This window comes from Eptesicus fuscus, chromosome 19 (genome assembly GCF_027574615.1).
Source record: "Eptesicus fuscus isolate TK198812 chromosome 19, DD_ASM_mEF_20220401, whole genome shotgun sequence".
NCBI classification, from domain to species: domain Eukaryota; kingdom Metazoa; phylum Chordata; class Mammalia; order Chiroptera; family Vespertilionidae; genus Eptesicus; species Eptesicus fuscus.
In genome coordinates this window covers 30,582,817-30,603,037 of record NC_072491.1, presented here as the reverse complement: position 1 = coordinate 30,603,037, position 20,221 = coordinate 30,582,817, and positions in this window count along the sequence as shown.

Here is a 20,221-nt window from a genome sequence, read left to right as displayed (position 1 = left end):
ATTAGATTTAAAAAGTCAATTTCTTGCCCTGGCTGGTGTGACTCGGTTGGTTGGAGCATCACCCATACACCATCAGGGCACATACCCAGGTTGCTGTTTCAATCCCTGGTTTGAGATATGTACGGGAGGCAGCTGAACAATCTCTCTCTCTCCCCTCCCTTCCTCTCTCTAGAATAAAAAAAAAAAAAAAACTTAAGAAAGTCAATTTCTTTAATTTATAATCATATTTTGTACATGATGTAAACCTGATATTTGACAGTGTTTTCTGTGAAGTGTGAAAATGAGCTAACCTGGGCTTTGATTTGTAGTCAAATTGGACATGGTCTGAGGGGCTCAATGGAAACATTTTTCACAAAGAGATATGCCTGTTTCTATAACTGTACTATCCATCTCAATAAAATAACATACTCTTAGATTTTTTTATTGGACTGTGATATGAAATTGACCTAAAAAGTACTGTTCACATCTGACTGACGCACAGCTCTTGTTGGTCCTGCGGACACATTGAGTTCAGCCTGCTTCAGTCAGGCTGGATCGAGATAATTTCTTGATAGCTCTGTTCCAGTGTGATAGCTCTGTTTCAGTCTTGATAGGTTGGCTGACACAGGGAACCTCACCCTGCCAGGCCATCACCACAGCTCCCTGATGGGTGTCACACATCTGTCTGAGGATGCTGGACTTGGCCGTCAGTGATCCGTGAAGCTGGTGGAGGAACAGGAACTAGATTTGGATATTTCTTTTAATGGAGGGTACAGATGTATGGAATTCTTCATAAAAAATTATGCCTGGACATACATAGTACCATTCTTTATCCAATTTGCTTGAACTTTTAACTACCTCTGTGGACCTCACTACTGACCTTTCTTAGGACAACAAAGGCAAGTTTATTTTTCATTCACATGATTACCCTCCTACCCGTTGATTTAGAATGGTATAAATCCCAATTTTTCACACTGAAGAATCATAAAGCCACCGAAACACCATTTTAAAGGCATATTTTAGATTTTAAAAGGCATGGATAACCATTTTTTTAGTAACAGTGAGCCAAGCTTAAGAGGGAGGGATAGTCTTGAAAATGAGAAGATTTTAAACTAGAGCACAGCAGAAGGCAATGTTTGCTGATGCTAGTCCTGCAGGGTGGAAGTGAAGAGAGCTGCAGCAATGCTGGCCCAGGGAGAGAAACTTATTTACCACAATTTGGAACCTAAAGCTCTGAGTGATATGGGTAAGAATGGGGAGAAGCTAAATCAAGGGACCCAGGCAAATCTCCAATGTTTTGTGCATTCATCGTTCAACAGATACTGTTTTCTAGTGGTTTTGGTGTTGGAGTGAAAGTTGTAACAATAGAATATGTTTGCTTTGTTCACAATCATATGCCCAATGCTAGAAATCACGTGGGTCTAGTTTAGGGACATAAATACTCAATTTCTTATTGAATAAAGGTGCACCTAGTTGGAGTTGGGTTGTACCACGAAGGTAAAACCTGGCATCGTAATTAGGAGTTAAAATAAAGCATGGTTTGGTGCCAAATGTCAAATGGTTTTGAGCTAGATGAGCTTCTTGTATTTCCTTAACTGGAGTCAGGGTTGAGCCTCAGATATGGTCCTATATTAGAGTTGCAGTACTATGAGATGGTGACAGAGGTCAACAGAGACTGGGGCATAAACAATGTACACCTGGATGCTCCTGATAAAACCAGAAATGCATCATATGCAGTCATTCTCAAAAGAATTGTGTTGTTAAATCTGATTGAGTGGTTCTATCCTAGGGGAGAGATCAAGAGAATGGTCTTTAAGATTATAGACACAGTTGTATGCATTCATTTGTTTCCTGATTGTGGTTAAGTTGTTTATCAAGATTCCTCTTTTTTTTGAGATGAAGTTAATAGCACTTATGGCATAAGTTTGTTGTGAAGATTAAGTTAAATAATGCATGTAGTTCAGTATATTATGTAGCAAGTAATGAACACTTCCTAAGTGATGGTATGTAGTTGATACTACCAAATGTTAAGAGTTCACTTTTATCATTGTTGTCATCTGAGTACAATAGTCTCCCTGGGAAATTTCATGGAGAGGCTTGGCATTATAAAATTTTGCTGGACCTATTTTGCTAGAGTAACCTAACTATAATTATAACATAATTATACTCTAGCTCTGGTTTTCTTCTATCATATATCTGGAAGCTTCTTTTCTCAATAAAAGTAAATTGATGCTGATGGAAGGAGAAAGAATTAAATGTGACCACTTATTATTACTAAAACTGAGATAGCCAGCCAGTTTTGGCTTCAGTCTTTTCTCACCTTTTACAACAATCATCATTGTGCTAGGGGCTTTGGAAAAATAAGAATGAAGCAGACAGACACTGGCCTCAGAGAATATTCATTGTGATAAAAGAGATGTAGATATTTAATAAAGGAGAAGTGATAAATGTCATAACAAGGAATGGTGGTAGACTTGGCAGGCAGTTCAGAGGCATCCGGATTCCCTCCTCCTGCGAGGGCTGGTGGAGGGAGTGGTGTGTGAAATGGGCCTTAATTTTGAACAAGTGGATAGGTACCTACATTTTGGGAAGAAGGAACAGCTTTGCTCAAATTATAGAGAGCCTTTGTTATTGAATGGAATCCTCAGGTAAGACCCAGAGATGGAGACTGTAGTGCTTTATTTTACCTCTATTTTTGCCCCTGAGGAAGGCAACAGCTCCCTTCAGCCTAGGGCCTAGGCAGTTCCTGGAGGGGCTCAGCTGTGAGCCATCAGCAAGCAAGCAGCCTGGCAGCTGGCACTGCAGCATACTCTACAGTCCTCAGTCTTGACATAGGGACATTAGACTTTGTGTTAGTTTCGTAGGGCTGCTATGACAGAAAACCACACACTGGGTGGCTTAAACAATAGAAATGTATTTTCTCATGATTTTAGAGACTGAAAGTCCAAGAGCAAGGTGTCAATAGGGCTGTTTCAAGCATTTTTCCTTGACTTGTAGATGGTCACCTTTTGTTTGTGTCTTCACATGATCTTCCTTTATAATTTCCTGTTCTTATGAGGTCATGTTGCATTAGTAACTACCCTTATGACTTCATTCAACCTTAATTACCCCACTTACAGTTATCTCCAAAAGAGTAACATTCTGAAGTACAAGGGGTAAGGACTTCAACATATGAGTTTTGGGTGGACATAATTCATCCCATTGAAGATCTCATGTGTTCAGAGTTGAAGAAATAGTAGAGATTTTTCACAGGGGGATAGTCACTAAGGGCTGTGCTACAGAAATAGTGGGAAAACAGATGGGAAGGAGAGAGAAAGGATGGAGTCCAGTTGGGTGGCTACTGCTTCAATCCGGAAATGAAATATGAAAACCTGAATTAGAATAGTGACAGCACTGATGACAAATAGGGGATAGATGCGAAGTTTTTTTTCTGAGTAAGAAATGTTGTGACTCTCTGGTGGCTTGGATGTGGGAGGCCAGGAAGAGGCAGAGGCTGACAGCTGGCAGCTCAGATAAATGCTTTCAACAGAATCGGGGGACAGGAGAGGATGGCATATTTGCTAGTTAAAAAACCAATGTGATCATTTGCAACACATCAGGATTGAGTTACCAACAGGAACTCCAGGTAGAGTTCTACTGCAGATTGGAAATGAGGAGCTAGAGACCCTGGCCCGAGACATGTAGTTCTGGGAGTCATTCGTGAGTCAGCATCCTCCTTAATTTGGATGATATTCCCAAAAGAGCCTGTCAAGAGAGATAAATGTCAACATGTGTGGGACAAACAAGAAAAGTAAACAAAGGAGGAAATAAAAGAAGGGACAGAGAGAGGCAAGGGGAGCAGAAGAAGAGAATGTTCTTTCAGCCAATGGAGAGGGTTTCCAGGGGTACACATGGCTGTTTCAGATATCTATTAGATCAAGTGAACAGTAAAAAAATAAATAAATAATCATTAAAAAAATGACTCAGCAGGTAAAAATATTTTTGGTCACAAGCTTTTTGTTCTGCAGGCTAACAGATCTGAGCTTGTTTACCCTGTAAATTAGCTCACTGAGAACAAAGCAGTAAGTTTTCCTAGGTGTCAAATTCTAAAGAATGGAATGTTGCTATTGCCCTGTATCCTCCTCAGATAAATGTTAAAATGGGAACTCTATCTAGCAGTCTTTTGGAATTCACAAAATATCAGGAACTTACTGGAAGCTATAGTAGTTTGGTTCTATCTTCTGGCTCTGAGTGATGGGAGGGGGTGGGCTTCTACTGGAGGGTCCCTAGCCCAGCTGATGTTTGGGATATTTTCTGGGAAGTAGGTGTCTAAGGGTCTCCTTTGCCTGTGTCTTCTAGCCTGCCATGGTGTGCTGCCAATCTCTAGGCTTCCTGAGGGCAGGGACCACACTTGATTTATCTCGTACCCCAAGGTCCTGGAGCTATGCCTGGCATATAACAAAAAATGAATCTCTGGGCACCTGAACCTTGCCTTGTACTATGAATGACTTGGTATCATATGTACAAATTGCTCTAAGAAACCAGCTGTATTCGTTAGCTCCTAAAGTTCCTGCGCATTCCACATCTAGACACAGAACTTCAGTGAATCTATGAAAGTTTACCATGCAAATAACTCCTTTGTGGTTTTAAACAGTTAGATGAAGAAGGTTACTTAAGACTGGGATGGCCACTTGAAAAACTAGCCAAAGAGATAGAGGACTTTCCACCCTGTGAGAATCTCTGAGTTGTTCCTCCTCATAAATCTGAAACACTAAAAAATATAGCAATTACTACTCCAAAAATACTTGTTGAGTTCATGAATTAACACATTTCCTGGGAATTTAGCTGGGGAGATTATGGTTTAACTTTATTTTTTTTCTCTCTGTCCCTCTCAAGAAATCAATATTCCCAATATGGTCTCCATGAAGTTACTTGAAAATCATGCCAACAGTGTATGTACAATTTGCTCACTCTTTCAATTTCATCCTGTCTGAGGCCTGAGAATGAACTGACTGAAAAGCAATCTCCATTTGCCTAATTTTAGATAGAATTGTAAATATCCTAGAATAACTGTCTAAACGTAATGGGAAGTAAGGTTCATTAGAGGAAATTGACTTCAAGATAATGTTATTAGCACCTCTTTTTCTTCGTAATTTGTGTAGAATAGGTCTAACCAAATTGACCAACCTTTCATTTTAAGGTAGATATTGGGAGAAACCTCTTGTACTTTTACGTACTTATGGCCAAAGGAGCTGTAAGTCAATGTTTCTGCTATTCCTTGCAGAGATTGACACCTGCAGTATATATGGCCTGATTGAGCTGGTAGCCATTAGTATAAAAAGTAAGAGAATCCACGTAAAAATCTCTATTTTAGTTGCTCTCAAAAGACCAGGTATGGACACCAGACTGTATTCCTAAGTGGTCACATCTGTTGCAGCTGAGTCAATGTCTTTTTCTTTAGTTGGTTTGTTAGACGGTTCCCACACCCATTCCCAGTTCTCAATCATGGGTGATGCCTGCCTGGCCCATGTAGGCATCTGAGCTTTACAAACCCTGTTTCACTGAGGATTCAGGAGGGAAGTTGCTGTTTTCCTTATTGTGTTATTCCAGTTTCTTGGTGTGACTATTCACTCTGAATATTATCTGTAATAAGCTTATGTATAGTACAGTATATTAAGGTGAGTTCCTTAGTAATAATAGTGGGTTTTTTTCTCTTCCGAAATATTCATAGCTTTTCTTAACAACAAAGCCTTCTCCTTAGGTATGAGTATATTTATAGACATGCCAAAGAGCTCATCCTCCAAAAATGTGTCAGCAATGTTCATTTTAAGGTTATGTGAACCTTTGAGCTACGAAACAGGAGCATTAAATCATAGAGAGTGTTGAAGTCTAAGTGCAAGAGGAGAAAATGTGATGCTTTTGTACATGACTGCCAAAATTATGTTCCATACCACAATTGGTTTATCAGTCTGGAAAGAGATGAAAGTTTAGGGACATAGTTCCAGAAACAATACTTCTATGCTTTATTCAAGTTTTACTTTTATCTCCTGGAGTAGGGATATGCTATTCTTGGGCCAAGACTTTGTCCTCCTTTAGTGGAGACTGGATGATTAGACATTTTGGAGGAAGTGAAATGTTCCCATATCTGCTTAATAATCCACTACAGGTGTACATGCTAACAAAACAATTTCTGCCCTTTCGCCTTCTCTGTACTTTTATCCTTCTCTCATCCCTCCAGGCTTCCCCTGCATGTGCATTCTATCCTCTCGGAAGCCTCTCTGGACCCACTAGGCTAAGGATGGGTGCCTTCCTATCTGCATTCATAGAACTCTGTGCGAGCATCTAAAATAACATTTCCCCACTATTTATTAAGTGCTTGCTTTGACATCTGTCTTCATCCGACACAAGATTTTTAAGGGCAGAAACCTTGACCTTCATTACTGTGTCCTCTTATTATTTACAAGGAATCTTGATGACTAAGACACAAATTATTCCCCAGACATGAGAGTCAATAGCCTTTATCACATTATTATATCAAAATACAGTTATCTGGACTTCACCATTTTAAAATCAGGTCAAATTGACCTAAAATTTCATTAAATAAATCCCCAGTATGGGAATAGATAAAACAATTTTTTTATTTTGGCTTTTAACTTACAATATTAATTGCGGCTCCCAGTATGTCCTCCTGTTATAGCTCCTTAGGGGAACTACTGAAAACATTGAGTATGTGTTCTTCTCTGTCTTTAAGATTGAATTTGGCTCTGTGGGATAACAACAATAAATAAACAACGCATCTATAAACGTTCCAGATTACACTGTCTTAAAAGAAATGGACTAAGTATTTCTCTTTGACATGATATGAATGTGGAGGAGGCAGACATTGAGGGCTGGAAAGGTAATCACTGAGGCCTTCACAATTTTCAGGGACTTGGGACAGTTCATCCATATCTCATTCCAGCCATATTCTGCTCATTCCAGCCAACAGGAAGAAGAAGGAGAGAGGACAGCCCATCACTTTTATTTTAAGGATCCCTATTTATGCCTTATAACACTGTTACTTATACCTCATTGGCCAGAACTTGGCCAGTGACGGTAAATGACCACCTGGGAGACAGAGAAATGCGCATTTAGCTGGGTGGCCATGTACTTTGGAAAACAAATTCTGCATTCTTTCTGCTTGTTTTAGACTTTGTTTTATTTTGTTTCTAATAAAAAGAAAAAGGGAGAATGAGTGTTGTAACACACTCTCACACTTTCCTCAATTATTTATGTTATGATATTAATATTTACATTAGGGTTTTATATTACTAGATTAGCTATTAATGTTTATTTTAAATGTTCATATGGGGATATTTTTATTTTTATACAATTTGATCATCTGATACATATTGTCCTGATTTTAACGTTAATCACTTCAAAATATCTGAGAGTAAATAATTTTGCAAAGTGTGCAAGCACCATTACTGGTAGCCATTGGTATCTTTTCTGTTCATTATCTGTTTGCCCTTCTTCAGTTAATAACTTCAGATTTTCTTTGGGAACCCACTGGTGGTTCCAGTAGAGTAAAGTCATCTCTCCATCCCATAACCTGAGGTCCAGAAGCTGTAAGGAATTGAGTCCTGTCTAGTCAACGCCATGGCTTCCTCTGGCCTCAGTGGTGGGTTGGAGAATGGGTGTATTGCCATCAAAGTCAATGAATGATGGTGAGATATTTGCGGAGGCTTCTGGAACTGAATCCTTTCCCTTTGCAATGTACCTGGAAACATGTCACTGGAACTCTTATCTCCATCTGACCGCTGTGTGAGGCATGTGAGAATGAGACCGCGTACAGAGGGCAGCAGGGACCCAAGACAGAAGGAACCCGGCCCTAGCAATTTTATTCAAGTCTTGATCAAGCCTTTCCTGAATGCAGGCCTATCTCTGGACTTTTCCGGGATGTGAGATAATTAATTTCATTTTTATTAAGCCAGTTTGATTTGGATATTCCTGTCACATAATATTTAATCGGAGGAGATCAATTCAAAATTATCATTAGAAAAGATGATGAAGAATTACCAACACAATCTTCCCCAGTGTTTCTGAGTTGATAGGAAAATGTTATTTTTTTTTATTAGAAAACCCATGCCTGTGCATAAACTTGTTTCTGAGTTAGAGAAACAAACCCTTTTGCCTAACTTTGAGATTTAGATACTCTTTAAATAATATGAAGAGTAGTAATATCATTGGAAATGTTTGCATGACTGGAATGGTTTCCGTTTTATACTCTTTATATTTTTATAATTGAAAGGGTATTTTGAAGGTCAGACACAAGAGGGCTACATGATTAGAAATTTAAAATGACCTCCTGTCTTTTAAGAGTAAGAAGGGGGCTTTCTTCCCTCCGCCCTCCGCCCTCCGCTCTTACCCCGCCCCCCCCCACCCCCCACCCCCTTGGCAAACAGGCTTATTCTCAGCCCAGGCGGACTGGAGGCTTGGCTTTCCTCACACACTGACAGGTTTTCGTTTATCTTAAGTGAGAAATGGACAAAAGGAAACACAAAACAGATGAATGGGCAAAAGTATGAATAAACAACTCCCACAGCTGAGTAACAGATGGCTGCAGGGCCCTCATGACTAAACAAATCGATTTGCAAGATTTCTGGAAGGAGATACTTGTTAATGTTTTTCTCAAGCGAAAGTTATAGTGATAGAATAAAATGATCTCATCACTGACCATAGCCTTCTGGAGAAGAACAAAGAAAAGGTTGTTTTAAAGAAAAAAAATACGGGCTTTATTGTTAAGTTATCCTTGGTTCTCTCACTTGCCTGGTATAATAGCTCCAACAAACCTTTGCTAGTGTGTCCATTGTTGCAAGCAGTGGGTGCTGGTGATGCCAGAAGAACAAAATGAGCCTCCCCAAGATGTTCTTAGGTTAATTAAGGAGGATATCTTGCAAACACATAAATGGAAATGCACCCTGAAAGAACTGCACAGCGAAGATTTGGAACAAACGATGCAGACGGCAGTGTGTAGTGTGAGAAGGGCAAACGCCATGGGCTTTAGAGGCAGACAGGACTAGACTGAATCTTGAATGGCTCTGCCCTGACTTACTCAGCTTTTCAGAGCTTCCGTTTCCCTATAAATTTTTTTTTAAATATATTTTCATTGACTTCAGAGAGAGGAAGGAAGAGGGAGAGAGAGAAACATTAATGATAAGAGAGAATCATCAATCCGCTGCCTCCTGCATGCCCCCTACTGGGATTTGAGCCCACAACCCAGGCATGTGCCCTGACAGGGAATCAGTCCGTGACCTCCTGGTTCACAGGTCGACACTCAACCACTGAACCACGGCAGCCGGGCTTTCCTTATAAACTTAAAGTAATAATACTTACACCTTTATTTACTCAGCCAACATTTATTAAAAGCAGTCTCTGGACCTCAGACATGTGGAATGGGATGAGAGGCAAAGAACCACATCCTTTTAGTAGGCTGGTCTGAAGGTCAGCACCTTTCTCAGAGGCTGTGGGGAGAATTTCTTCCCAACAAAACTCTAATGCCTAGTTTACTGTCCCCGTTTTTGTAAGATATGAAAAATTAAGGTCAGAAAGGACAAGATCTGGTCCAGAGCCATGTGGCTCATAAAGGGTAAATTCAAGGTTCTGACCCCAACCCCAGCTAAGTTTACACTCCTCTTATCCTTTGGGTCCCCCTGAATATACTTACAGTGAAACAAGCCAGATGAGTCACATATAGACAAACTAAAAGGTTTAAAGTAAAAGGTTTATTTCAAGATCATCAGTGTTATCATTTTCACTTATTTTTATGGTTGTCTTTATCATTACATTGTTGTTATTATTGTTGTTGTTGTTTAATAATTGGCCTAACAAACGATCATAGGAAAGAGCCCAACCAAGTCCCCACAGTGAGAAGCAGTCCCTGGTGAGTGGCCCCAAATAGCACCCGCAGTGAAGTCTACAGAGGCTGCCGGGCAGAGTGAGGGCCCTGTCACAGCCCACTGCCCTGTGCTCCCTGCTGGAGCCGTGACCCCCCTTCCCTGAGGAATGCAGGAAGCAGCCCACAGGGGGGAAGCCAGAGAGTCCAGCTCTTTTGTTGAGGGAGGTCAGAGAGACGAGGAACCTTGGACCTAGGTTTGGCAGCTCCCAGTCTCATGTGTGTCGAAATGAACAACAAAAACAGGCCTGATAAGAATGGCCCCTCAAAATGACCCATGGCAACAGGTGAAGAAGAGCAATGTTTACTTGTGTGCCAAGGATTTCTGCACAGAAGACAAATGCTTCTTTCCTGCTTGGCAGTGAGGGGCCATTAGTGAGGGGCAAGTTGATTTTGGAAAGCAAAATTAAAAATGATTTAGTGTTATTATCAAGAACTGCCCTGAACCATGGACACAGAATATGATGTACAGACTGCCCTGTATTTTAGGTTTGCATTTTACAGATACCGGATGGAAAAGCCTAGTTTATTCTCCTTTTATTTGTTCATTTATAAACATATAATGAGGACCTAGAATGTGCCAAGCTCTGTGCCATATACTAAGGATGAAAAAATGAAATGTTTTTTTCACCTCAGTGAGGCAAGTAAATGCAATTTATAAGAAATTTGCTCAAATGAACTTGATTCTTTGGGACAGGCTAACTGATGCTAACAAACCACCTCAGTGTTTCGGTGACTTATCATGTCACCATCCCACCAACCCAGAGGTCCCTGCTCTGCTCCATCATTTGGGAACCCATTGTCTTTCCATCTCAAGGCGTCGGTGTCACCTTCCTCTACGTTCTCCCTTCTGTTAGTGGGTGGAGACAAAGGGAGCATTGCTCTGAGGAATGGCACACATTATATCTGCTCACTTTTCTTTAGCCGGAATACAGTCCTATGGCCACATCTATATGCAAGAGAGGGAAGAAAATATAAAATAGATGTATAACCGGAAAGAAAAGCACAACCTGTACATCGGTGTACACTAGAAACTCTGACATGGGATTATGTTCAAAAACTAAAGTCTTAACAATTCCCCTGTTCTAGAAGGGTGAAAGTTAACCTTGACTGAGACCTTCACAGTTGGTTACAGACTGGAAAATCCTCCTTATTCCTTATTAATAGATCCCCAATTTTGTTTGGTGGGCCCTTCCCCAGGTGATAAACTGTTAGAGTTCCAAGCTTATCAAGGCAATTCTGGTTCTATTTAGCTCACACACATTCTCAGCTTTTCTTGCAGGTAAGGGTGGTGAGGAGATATAAGTAGATGTCTAATGCGTGCTTCTGAGGAAGCAGCTTCTTTCTGCTAAAAGGGCAGGTCTAGGAAGCAAGCTCCTTACTGTCCTCTTCTCCTTGCTTTTTAAAAAAATATATTTTATTGATTTTTTACAGAGAGGAAGAGAGAGGGATAGAGAGCTAGAAACATCGATGAGAGAGAAACATCGATCAGCTGCCTCTTGCACACCCCCCACTGGGGATGTGCCCGCAACCAAGGTACATGCCCTTGACCGGAATCGAACCCGGGACCCTTGAGTCCGCAGGTCGACGCTCTATCCACTGAGCCAAACCGGTTTTGGCTTCTCCTTGCTTTTTGCATTAGAATATGGCTATGGCAATAGGAGCAATGTCTGGAGCTGTGGCAGCCATTTTGACACAAGAGGCAACAGCATGAGAAAAAAAAATTATGTAACTGTATGTACTAGTTTGCTTAAGCCAGTCCCCAGTGTAATTGTTGATAATGCCCTCTTTCATACTCAGAAGTTTCCTGAATTAGATAACAAATTTATGGTCAGACCAGAAAAACCTCAGATGCTGAAGCTGATAAGAGAGGAAAAGAACAACATCAACATTGTGGAGTGGCTGGCCCAACTCTGGATGACTTACCCTCTGACTTCTATTTTAAGTAAACAACAAATGTCCCAGGTTTAAGCCCAGGTTAATCCATTTTTTTTGCCACTTTCAGCTAAAATCTTTCTTTTCTGATATATTTATTGTCAACTCAGGGGCTTTGGAGTACGTACGGTTAGAGCTTGGCCATTACTTTCAAACTAAAGCCTTTGAAAGTTCTGAAATTTTTGGATGCGTTTTTCTTTTCTGTTATTCCTGAATTGGCATGACGATTGCTGAGATGTTGCACAGAAGGCTTGTTTTGTGGTATTTCCAATAGGAACCAGAAGTGGAAGTGTCAAAACTCTCACCAGAAAGCTTGTTATGAGATGTTCTGGCCAAGCTGGCAACTCCAGGTGGTTTGGAAAGTACAAACAAGAGGTATAAAGCAACTTTCCTCAAGTCATCTGATTTCTCACCTTTCTGGGTTTTAACATTTCCAAGCAGACAGCATGCTTCTCATTAATCTTTAAAGGTTCAATTATAACCTTTTCATTTATTTAGTTTTAAATTCAAACCAAATTGTCAAGGAAATGAGGCGGATCATGTAACATGTTGCTGTCTATTAAAGTTGAAAAGATCCATTGGGCAAATCTGTCTATAATGAAAAAAAAAAAGTGCCAACTATCTGGGAGAAATTAAATTTCAGGAGAGGTAACAAATAAATCACTAAAAGCATTTGAAAGTTAAGTGACAAATTTGTAGAATTAATTACACTATGAATTTTATATGTGCAATCTGGTTTAATATCATATTACAAAGGGTTCCACCCTCTTCCCCCTTTCCCAGGACAACTGAACCACAAGGTGATTCAGTTATGACCTTAGTTCATTAGCACTAATTGCTGACTTACAGACAACTTGTACATGTTTATAATAATTTGGTTAAATTTGAGGTAAATGTCTAATAAGACCAACGGAGACTTTTTTTAAACGTGTTTCTCTCATAAATTTTATTTTTCAAATAGTCTCTCTCCTCATTTAATCCCATGTACTTCTTTTCTCAATAATCTACATCTAAACACACAAACATTTAGACCCGAATTAACTTGACACAAGGTTGCTAGTCTGTCATGCTAATTAATGGATTATCTTTTACCTTTACCCATTTAGATCGCTAATAAGATGTTCTTGCTAACCTTCCTCTAACGGATCCCCCACTCAGCTACCAGAATGCTTTACTCACATGCCAACCCGCTCTCTACCTGCCCCAGATGGAAACCTGCCAGTGGCTCTTCATTCCTAGCAGGGCAGGCAGGGCCCAAACCCACTGCCCACTTAGCAAGGCCAACACATCTCTTCCTGATCTGGTGCTTGTTTGCTTTTCTAGACTCATATGTCTCTACCTCATACCTAGCCCTTGCCCAGCTATAAGGAATACCTTTTATGCCCTGACCTGGGGAATCCCCTCTGTTCCCTCTCTGCTTTTTGGGTCTCTGTGCTTGGAATTCCTTCTGCATAGAATGTCATTCTCACCCTCTTACTCCATGGTCATGGCTTCCAATGACCATGCCTACTGATCCTCCAGATCTCAGCTCTAGCGTCACTTTCTCAGAAAGCCTTCTCCAATCTAGAAGTCCCTGCTAGGTGTCCCTTTTGGTGCTCTCAGACTTCCCCATCAGCACTTGAGCCCACTGTGTTATGATTACCCCCTTACTTGTTTAGATCCCCTACTAGATTGTTTGATCTATGAGGCTATGTGGTCCTCCAAAAATCTCCACATCCCAATCCCAGAAACTCTGAGTGGGTGATATTACAATGGCAAAGAGAAAATTAAATAAAAAATAATTATTTCTATCTCAGAAAATTCTTACTTTGTTTTAGTTATGGTTATTTCTTTGTCTAGAAGTATGCAATATACAACTTCATGCAAATTCCAATGCCAGAAATGCAACACTAAAAATAGTAGTGTTTTCCTTAGAGCTATATCTTGAGACCATAGCATGAGTGAATGCAAAGAAAATATGTTAAACCAGGAAATATATTTCTTTTAATGGTAATTTTTGTCCCCTCCTCCCTTTTGTTTGTGTCCTATGCTAAAAGGGAAATAGTAATTTAAGGAAGAAAATGTCAGGGACTAAAGCTTACCTCATAAAAATACAGTGACTTTCAGTGTAGATAGTAGAACACAGACATGGGATTTGAGAGATATAAATGATTTACTTAACTCCAGGGGTTGTGAGTGGTTAACTAACATATAGTTGACTCTTGAACAACATAGTTTTAAACTGAGCAGGTCCAGTATACATAGATTTTTTTTTCCAGTAAATATGCAGTCGACCCTTTGTACCTGCAGGTTTCACATCCATAGATTCAAACAACCATGGGTGGAAAACACTACATATTTTCAATCCACAGTTGGTAATCCATGAATGTGGATGGCTGGTGGGATGTATTGTTCTATGCCATTTTATATAAGGGACTTGAGCATCCTCAGATTTCGTATCCATCGGGGGTCCTGTGGCTATTCCCTTGTGGATCTGGATGGAAAAGTAGTTGAGTTTGGGGGAAGCCAGAAGTTATACATGGATTTTCCAATGTGTGAGGAATCAGTGCCCCAACTCCTATAGTTGTTCAAGAGTCAACTGTATAGTTATTATGCTGTTTCATCTGGATCAAAATATTGAAGAGAAACTATTCAGATAGAGTAGTATTCAAAGTCAGGCTTTGACATTTAATAGCTGTGAAATCTTAGAAAGGTCATTTAAGCTCAGAGCCTCAGTTTTTCTATCTATAAAATTGGGATGATGATGCGTAGCTTTCTCTCGTCAGTGTCTGAAAGGCAAAGATGGCACCTAATGTGGCACCTTTCAGTGCTCAGTCATTGGCAGCTGTTATTCCATGGACTGTGTGACAATAATTTCATTATTGTTGATCACTGGGAATCAAGCACACTATATGCACATGGTGAATATTTATTTACTAAATTAATGATGAACGTCCCACACTTGTACAAGATTGAGCTAGTGAGGGAAGAATAACAAGAAAATAATAACCTTTTAATATAGTAGTCTTGGATAAGATCATATATAAAATGGTTAGGTCAAGGAAGAATGAGTGAGATTGGCGAGACATTTATCTCCGTGTGGAGATTCTATTCCAAAGTAATGCATTTGACATTTCCTATTATTTTGGAAATATTTGTTGAACACCTAGAGTGTGCTGCTGAAATAAGCTTTGATGGACATATTTTAATGTTATAGATGTGGCACAACTTTGAGGGTGTTACTAGAAATGGACAGGAGTCAGGTTGATTGTTTCTATAAGGCAGTGCCCGCTCACAGGGAGAAAGAAGGATGGATTTCCTTCCCTGGAAATCTTTTCAAATCAGAATGCTGATTTGTTTTTCTGGGATAATTTTACTCAGTCCGTTCAATCTTAACTGGATAAATCAGATCCACGTTCCCATCAGTTACTTGGATAATTGCAGTTAAAGCTCAATTTTATAACCTACGCTTTTTACGAGGACTGTTGCTGTTATCCAACTCCATTTCCACAATGAAAACAAGGATCTATGTTTAATCCAACCTAGAAACAGAGAGTAATGTTCACACATGCTAACAATGGCAAATGCTGTTCCACTGCAACTTTCCTGCAGTGGAGGCCCACTCTTTCACACCATTCAGTTCACTGGGCACCATTGAAATCCTGCACTAATTAGATCAAGGCAACTCCAGACTCTACATGCCTCGGGGTCCATAAGTGAATGGGAAACCTGCCAAAACTTCTGGCTGGCAAAATGTAAAGGGTCTAAAGCTTCCAGATCCATGTTTTGCAAAGTAGGGAATTCTTTTCTTTACTATTTTATTGGCCGCTTGAGTGTCATAGTAGGGTATCATTCTCCAATTGCTTATAATTTAAAAATTCATGCCAGATAAAGAAAATGAATTTAATTGGGAAGCAAACATAAAGCTTCCCTGCATAATCCCCCAGAGATGGTAACAGGTGGATTTGACACTTGCCACCTCAGTGGTACTTCGATAGGACAACGAGGTTGGCATTATTCAGTCTGAAATCGCCCAGAAGTTAAGCTTTATCCCTGTGAAATAGCAGTGAGGCAAATGTGTTGTGTAATAGAAGTGGCAAGTGCTTTGGGAAAAACCCAGAGGGGAGAAAGTTAGGAAGAGACTTTTTTAGGAACAGACTTTGGAAGCTAGTTTATTATTAGGAACAGAAGGGAGAAAAATAGGGAAGGAAACCAAGACAGAGAGAAGAGGCTCCTGAACTACCTTCCTCACATGGGTGCACTGAATGTAAGTTATATGCAAAGTGATTCCCTTTGAGACAAGTCTAGAAACTAGCTGAGTGACTTCTATGCTTCCCGCAGGTGAGAGAATACCCACAGTGAAATGGGTAGGAAAGGCTGAGACACACTCTCGCCATAACTCCCACCCAGCACACCGACATGCCATTGTCAGGGAATCCCCAACTCCCAGCTGATCTCTGAGGAGGAAAGGGACTGGTCTGTACATCTAGTGCCCCAGCTATTAAGAACCCCATCCAAGGAACAGGCCACCCCAAATGCCTAGCTCTAAGGATAAATGAAGTTTACCCCCAGAGAACAGCAGGACCCTAGCAAACAAAGAAGCAGCTCTGAGGGGTGCACATGTGAGCATTCACCACAGCCATCTCCCCAGGGCTCGACACAGGAAGAGATGCAAAAAGGCCCACCTCTCACTCTTTCTCAGGAAGGGGTTTGACTGCCTACTTTACCAGCCGCTGCCTGAGGCCTAGTTTCTAATTAGCATGCACAAATGCTCACTGCAATCCTCCTCAAACCCAATAGAAACAGTGAGTGCCTTCCTCACCTTGTCCCCCTGGCTGGCTGCAACAGTAAACACAAGTTGCCAATATCTCCTTGGAAGGAGCTTATCACACATTCATTACCCCAATTTTTATAGCTGCCATCCAAGGAATATGATCCTCCAGTCACCCCGATCTGAGAGCCAATGAGGCTTGCATTCCCAAGTCCCAGGGGACAGCAGCAAACAAAGAAGCAGTTTTGTTACAGGCACAGAAGGACCTCCCGGGGCTACACACCTGGGCTGGGTGCTGAGGGAACAAACAAAAATGTCTCCCCGGAAAGAGGAAAAGGAAGGGAGGGAGAGGGAAATACATATATATCTTTACCAGTTTCATACTTTCATATGCTTTTATGTTGTAAATTAGCACCTTTTTATTTCAGTTTGAGGAACTCCCTTTTAAATTTCTGGTAAGACCTGTCAAGTGATGATGACTCCTTTAGCTGTTGTTTATGTGGAAAATTCTTGATCTCTCCTTCAACTCTGAAGAACAACTTTGCTGGATAGAATATTCATGATTGGCAGGGAGCTTATTTTTGGCACTTTGTCTAAATCATGCCACTCCCTTCCAGCCTGCTGAGCACTGACTGATGTAGCAAATATAACTGTTAAGTAAATGATTTGCTAATTGATACAGAAAAAGAGGTTATTGTGAAATATGGGGGGTATAATAATGTAGAGCCTTTGTATTCATTTGAAATTAAGTTGTTATCAGCTTAAAATAAACTGCTATAATTATGTTTATGAAAGCCTCATGGTAACCACAAAGCATAAACCTATTGTCATTATAATAGAGACACAAAAGATGAAGTGAAAGAAATCTAAGCATAGCACTACAGACAATCATCAAATCACCAAGAAAAAGAGCAGGAAAGGAACAAAGGAACAACAAAACCATCAGAAGACAATTTACAAAATGGTAATATTAGACCCATACCTATGAATTATTATTTTACAGATAAAGGGATTAAACTTTCTAATTAAAATATAGTGTAGCTAATGGATAAAAACTATAAGACCCAAATGTATGCTGCTTACAAGAATCTCACTTCAACTTTAAGGATACACATAGGCTGAAAATGAAGATACATATGAAGATATTCCATGCAAATGGAAACTAAAAAAATATCAGAGAAGGTAGATTTAGAGCTAAAAACTATAACAGAGACAAAGAAGGGCATAATATAATGATAAAGGGGTCTATGAATCAAGAGAATATAATTATTGTAACTCTTAGGCACCCAATATTAAAGCATTAAAAGTATAAATTAAATATTAACAGACCTGAAGGGAAAAATAGATAATAATGCAATAATAGTAGGGACCCTAGTACTTCACTTTCTACAGTGAATAGATCATCTAGACAGAAAAATCAATCAGGAAAGATAGGGCTTAAACTACACATTAGGCCAGATAGACCTAACAGACATAATAAAACATTTCATCCAACAGCAGCAGAATACATGATCGCCAACACACATGGAACTTTCCTCAGGACAGACCATATGTTAGGGCACAGAATAATCTTAACAAATTTAAGAAATCTGAAATCATAACAAACATCTTTTCTGACCACATGGTCTCAAACCAGAAGTTATTTATAAGAAGAAAAAAATAGAAAAATCACCAATATGTGGAATTTAAACAACAATCTCCCAAATAACCAGTGGGTCCAAGAAGAAATCCAAAGGGAAATTTAAAAAATATGTGAGACAAATGAAACTGGAGACACAACACACCAAAGCTTGTGGGATGGAAGTGTTAACTCCACGGCGGGAATCCTCTCACGTTGCATATGTATATCAAATCATCACATTCTACACTTTAAATATATTACATTTATATTTGTCAATTATATGTCAATAAAGCTGAAAAAAAACAAAAGTATTGTTAAAAGAGTTAGGAGATGGGGAAAAAAGGCAAAAATAAGAGCTAACAAAGGTAATGTTCCCATTTGCATGGTGTGCTATTAAAGGATGCCATTTATAGTTGTTGAAACAATCAATTAAAGTATAAGTATATTATTTGAAGCAACTAAGGCCATCTCAAAGATCTGAAAGTAGTGGACAAAAGTGTATATTGGCAGGAGTAGCAATAGGATTAAGCTAATAGCATGAGGCTAAATCTAGAGTGTGATTTTTAAATCACAGATCTGCATTATACTATAAAAGTGCTTACATATTCTTTTGGAAATATATTGTACTAAGCATTTTAAAAAATAAAAAGACATAGAAGGGAGAGCATAAAAGGATAGGAAAGGGTAAGAGAAAGTATTTCACAGCCCCAAGAAAATTCTTATAGATGGCAAGGAGATGCCAGGCTCAGTTTACTTTAGAAAATTTCTGTCTTTTAGTCATTCACTTACACTATATACTGAAAAGTTTTGTTAAATTGGGTTCTAAATAATGAAATGTATAATGCCTAATTTTAGAAAGATTGTGCCACTTAGATAAGGCTGGTAATGATGGAAGTGTCTCATAGGCGCTCTGTTGGCTGAAAGAGATGAGGCTTCCGGCATATAACAGGGCAAGCTCAGGGAAACTGAGCCCAAGGGAGCCATCAGCCCTGCTGGCTGCCCACCGCCACCGCCAGGGTACACGATCAGGTTAACACAAAAAGGAAACAATGAACTAATCGGTATGATGAACTGACTGGCAATGTTTTCTCTAATTATTCTTGCCATGTTGTCTTGACAATTTTTATCTTCATTTATGCCAGGGACATCTCACTTCATATGATATACTAACAAGGTTTAACAATTTACCATCATGTTCAGATACATTTTAACACCAACAAAAACCCAAAGCACATCATATAAAACAATTGGATCGATATATGGAAGGAATATGCACTGTGAGGTTCTGCAGGATGCCCACCCCCCCTCCCCGGATAGATCTAGCAAACCACACACGCTGCACACTCCAGGAGAACATGCCAGCAGCAGCAGCCTGTCACCGGTTCCCTCGAACCCTTTCACCAAGCTGCCAATCAGGAAGGTGACCTTGTTCCCATAGCTCTCATGGGGAGGAGGAAAAGCAGCCACACACTTTTCGTATTGGTCTCAATAGCCAGGATGAGAAATCTTTCTGCAGCTTGGCTCCCTGGGTATCTGCCACCTGCCTATATTGTTTTTAAAGTGTGCCTTTCTGGTGACCATTCGCAAACTGAGGCTGAGCCTGGACAATTATTTTGAGTCAAGCTTCTAGTTTAGAAACCAAGAAACTATATTGCTCCTGATAAAGAGTAACATAACAGAATTCTCTTTGTCAGAGTAGGTAAGAATCCAGCTACCTTCATGGCAGCTGTATAAGGTATAGGAGTGCCACACTTCTCAGTGAACCAATCATCAAGGCTTTGCTTTGGGTGGTGTTGTTTTAACGTATTTGCAAACGTTTTGAGATTCTTCATGGGTGTGAAGCAATTCTTCAGTTCTTCCTTAAATTACTGGCACCAAGTGGTATTGGGTAATAGTCTTTTTTTTTTTTCCTGCAAAGTTTTGTTGTTTAATGAACCAACACTTTGAATCAAAGGCTATCTGAAGCATATAAGAATTCTTACAAGTATGGGCACGGAAAGCGCTAAGCTAAAAGGTTTGTATA